Below are 4,962 nucleotides of genomic sequence, written 5' to 3'. Positions count from 1 at the left end.
TCTCCTGGCATATCTTGGCGAGATGGGAATTGCAGATCAGGCCCCCCTCTTCTGTCAGTTCTTTTATAAACATCTGCAGGTATAGTTGCAAGGAGTGATGGGGAATAGGGCCCGTTCTGTAAAATGTAGACTAATGCACTGTTACTGCAGTCCAGTTTCTGCGTGGGATTGCACTGTGCTGCTATGATATCTAAACCGCACTAAGAGGATTCTCCTCATGCAAACCCTTGTGAAATTGGCAGGAGCTCTTCAGCTGTGGAGGTCCATAAGTTGAGTGGCACCTTGCTTTTGGGGCGGAGGGGTGGTTAGGCATGTAACTAAGTTCGCTGCCCCTTCTGAAAACTATAAGCTGCTTCAAACAAGGGGAATGGAGTGATACTTCTGCTTCCCTTTATGTTCCTTGCTCCGTGTCTTTTTGAAAATGGAGGAAGGATGTTCAGATGCATACAGTTGCATAAAATGTGCAATTAGCCTCTCAGGCTTGTGCTCTATAAGTAGAAGTAGGCTGGGTTCCAAATGGCTAAGATCTCCAGGTGCCCTAGCTGAGCATCATTCAGACTCATGAGCAACCCCAAGACTCACCTCTGCTGAGCCATCTTGGGCACGTCCATCCCAGGGAAATCAGTGGGATGCTTAGGACTTCCACTTTATCTCCGCCTGTTAGGCTAGGGATAGTTGTCATTCATTGCAATGAGGGAAAACACTGAATTTGGGGCCTGGTTGCAGTGAGGTTTGGTCTTCGTTGATGAGACTTTGAGCAGCAGTTTCAGTTTGATGCTGGCTGTTGTACCTAGGGTTGCAACCAGTAAGAGACCCTCTATCGGAGGAGAAGAATGAGCTACATCAGTGAGTGGCCCACTAAGGCGGCTGTTCGTATGTTCAGTGGGCATATATAACTCATAGCACTGGGCTGTACACACTTTTTGATGATGATTGGGAAGCAAGTCTCAATCAGCAAAGTGGGACCGGCGTTCAGTACAGTGTAAAGAACTGTAGCTTTAAATAGGTGATAGATGCACTCCACATACCAGACTTCAATAACCCTTAGAGTACTGGAGCCGGGAACAGCATCTCGGGACATTCTGGGCAGCTGTGGGAGGAGGAACAATAGAAAGTCATGCTCCACGGGCGTGGATCCCTGTGCCTGAAATCTCTATGCCCATGGAAAAACTATAGGATCTAAGCTGATATTTTTTTAAATAAAAACTGTTACATCAACGTGACTATTGCAGAAAACTAATAAATCATCCAAAAGCTTCTCCCAGTATACATGTCAAAATATCTATCCATGTATTAAGGAGGGAGTTGAAAAAGGCCAGCCTAAGATTGCCTATTGAATTCATGACTGGAGACATTCAAACCCTTCTTCTATTAAACATCCTTAATGAATGGGGAGTTGTTTTAATACTTGGCAATAACAGCCTTTATAATAACCCTTAGCTTTCTGTGTTCAAAACACTCTACATATGTTACAATCCTCACAACAGCCCTGTAAAGTAGACTGGTGTTGTTATTCCTAGCTTACTGGTGGGGGAACTGAAACTTGTTTAAGGCTTCCTTATGAACTTGTAGCAGAAGCAAGATTAGAACCAGGGACCTCCTGAATTCTGGTTAGTTCTGTAGCGAGGGTCTCCTCTGTGGTGCTTTTGCTATCTATACCAAAGATCAAATTACCGAAGGTCAGTCATCTCTTCCGAACTTTCTCCTCCCCTCCTGCCATGAGCAGAACTGGTTGTCTCACAGCATTTTCTAAATATTTGTAGGTTTGGTCAATAGTGGTCACAGAGAAAGAGAGAATTGATAGAACCTGCAGATGCGTAGAAAATACTATAAAACATTTTATTCATGAATTATGGGGGCATTTGAAGGTGTTTTAAAGAGAGGTGAAATGGTTATGGCATTGAAATTCATAATGTAGGACTAGGACCTGAGACAACCGGGTTCAAATCCCCGCTCTGGCACAGAAGCTTGCTGAGTGGTGTTGAGGCTGAAGTCTCTCAGCCTAACCTACCTCGCACAGTTGTTGTGAGGCTAAAATAGAGGGGGGAGGTGATGTAAAGCCACACAAGGGTCCCCACTGGATAGAAAAGTGGGATATAACTAAACATTTAAATTGGGATTCTCAGAAGCTGCTTTAGGGTTTTACAATGAAAAGATGGGCAGACTTCTAGAAATCTTGTCACTCCTTCAATTTCCCCCTGAAATGTCACTACGAGAGAACGGGGGGGAGGGGGTACAGAGTGAGATCTCTTTCAAGCTGGACAACAGTGATACCCAACAAGTCTAGCAACTGCCCACCTCAACTAAGTATGAACCCTAGATCAGGGGTCCCCAACCCCCGGGCTGCGAATCGGTACCAATCTGTGGCCTGTTAGCAACCGAGCCGCACCTACGGCATAGTGTCTATAGCAGCACCAGCAAAAGGACAGGAAGGTGAACGGCAAGGCAGCCTGCTTCCCCGCTTGCCCCACCCCCGGTCCATGGAAAAATTGTCTTCCACAAAATTAGCCCCTGGTGCCAAAAAGGTTGGGGACCACTGCCCTAGATCATTTCCCCAAATGCTCAACCCAAAAAGGAGACAATCTAAAAAGGCATACTTAGAATTGTCCCATTGTGTGAGCCTTACTCCCAGGAAAACGTTAGGATCTAAGAACAGGAGCAGACTAGCTGTTATGGCCAGCAGGCCAGTGGCGTCCTTCACTCATTCAGGCAGCCCCAGCCTGGTAAGGGATGTTTGGCAGTAGCACCCAGTCTAGGGTTGCCAGCTCCAGACTGGGAAATTCTTGGGATATTTGGGGGGTGGAGCCTGGGGAAGGCGGGGTTTGGGAAGGGGAGGGACCCCAGCAGGGCATCATGCCATAGAGATCACCCTCCAAAGCAGCCGTATTCTCCAGGGGAAATTATCTCTGTGGCCCGGAGATCAGTTCTAGTTCCAGGACATCTCCAGCCATCATCTGGAGGCTGGCAACCGTAACCCAGCCTGCTTGATCCTCCAAGGGATGGCTGTGCCCAGCCCTCTAAGCAGTCAGGCTGCCTCTCCCTCCTTGGGAGGGTGGGAGCAGGCCCCTTGTCCAGGGCTGTTTGTCCCCTCGCAGTTCTGCCCTAGCTAAGAATACCCCTGCTGGGCAAGATCAATGATCTAGTCCAGCCCCGTTTCACAATGCTATATGAATGAGCATTACTGACAGAACTGTCACCTTTTCTAGCATCCTTTACAGGTAACTGTCCTTTTAAAAATCTGTTTGTGGTTCTAGTAGGATTGCCAGCCTCCAGGTGGTAGCTGAAGAGTGGAAATCTCCTGGAATTACAACTGATCTCCAAGCAAAAGAGACCAGTTTCCCCTGGTCTCCCCTGAAAATGGCTACTCTAAAGGGTGGCATTATACCCCACTGAGGCCTCTCCCCTCCCCAAACCCTGCTCTCTCCCCAAAATCTCCAGGAATTTCCCAACCTGAACCTGGCAACCCTAGGTTCTAGAGCCGGGGCTGATTCACACATTACAAAGTCCTCATGTTCCTGACATGGCCACCCCAGTACATGTGTAGTCTTCAAGAGAATGTGTCAGGTTGGGAAAGGGAGAGCAATAAACTGAACTGAGCATGCCTGGAAATTATGGTCTGGGCATGGAAATCCCAGAGAACACCTGCCTGGCAGGTCCTAGTCAGCCAATTCAGGAGCCTGAGGATATTACAATTTCTGTCCTAGGACCAGGGAGTCCCTGACTGGTTCAAATGCCCCAAGGGCCACATGCTCTGCCCAATGAACAAGTATTCAGTGGTATACTGCCTCTGAACCTGGAGGTTCCATTTAGCTAACCTGCCTAGCCTCCCTCGTGATTTTGTGAGGATAAAGTAGAGGAGGGGAGAACAGAGTGTGCTGCCCCCAAGCATACAGAAGGAAGAGGCAGCTAAATAGTTGGTAGTGGTTACTGCCACACCTTGTGGTAGTTTTAAAGAGCTACTTTTGCACCGAACGTATATTAATTTGTCTGAGTTGCTACCACAAGATGTCTAATTTGCGTGAGTCACTGCCACAAGACTATAATCAAGGCTACAATCCTAAGAACGCTTTCCTTGGAATGAGCCCCATTGAATAAAATGAGATTTACTTTTGAGTAGCCGTGCATAGGATTACACAGACATTTGTGTAAGGCACTACCACAGAGGGGCCTTTTATAAAGTGTTAGAAAAGAATGGCTCTTAACTGAACCCCAGCTGTTGGGGAGAAATAACTGCCTAGTCACGTCCTGCTTCCGAATTTCTTTGAGAGGCCCGATCCTTTGCCGGTTTACCCGGAAGTAAGCCCTATGGAGTCCAATGGCCTTTACTCTCAGATAAGCGTGCTTGAGACTGGCAGCTTGCAGGCTGTTGTTGAGAGAATACAATGCTGGCTATGTGAACCTCGGTTAGTTCCAGTAAAGCAGATGCTCTGCTTTCACATCTGGAGTCAAGTCGTAGGGTTGCCAAGTCTGGGGTGGGAAATTCCTGGAAATTTTGGGTGTGGAGCCTAGGACGGGCAGGGTTTGGAGACTGAAGGGATCTCAGTAGGGTATAAAGCCAGAGAATCTATCCATTACTGATCCCCGTCGCCTGGAAATCATTTGTGATTCCGGGAGTTCTCTAGGCCCCACGTGGAGGTTGGCAACCCCAGCAAAGGGGGTTTATTAGCCGCAGTAAAAACCGGTGAGCAACTCTTCGCAATAACAAGCCGGCACCAAGAACGCTGCTCACAATTTGTTTCCTTTTTTAAACGAGGAGGGACAGGCGGCTGCTTAGCGCCCCCATTCCAGGCACCGTGAATGAAAATCGCACCCTCCCGAGCGCGTCCTCTCCCTAAACGAAATACTTGCACCAGGAAATAGAAGGCGGGGTCTCCGCGTGCTGCGGCGGCCCGCCTCCGGGTCCCTTCCGCCGCTTTTTCCCCTTCCTGCGCCCTCCCGCCTCTCCTCCGGAGCCATTGATTG

This window comes from Eublepharis macularius, chromosome 5 (genome assembly GCF_028583425.1).
Source record: "Eublepharis macularius isolate TG4126 chromosome 5, MPM_Emac_v1.0, whole genome shotgun sequence".
Taxonomy (NCBI): domain Eukaryota; kingdom Metazoa; phylum Chordata; class Lepidosauria; order Squamata; family Eublepharidae; genus Eublepharis; species Eublepharis macularius.
Note: the sequence above shows the minus strand (reverse complement) of the source record.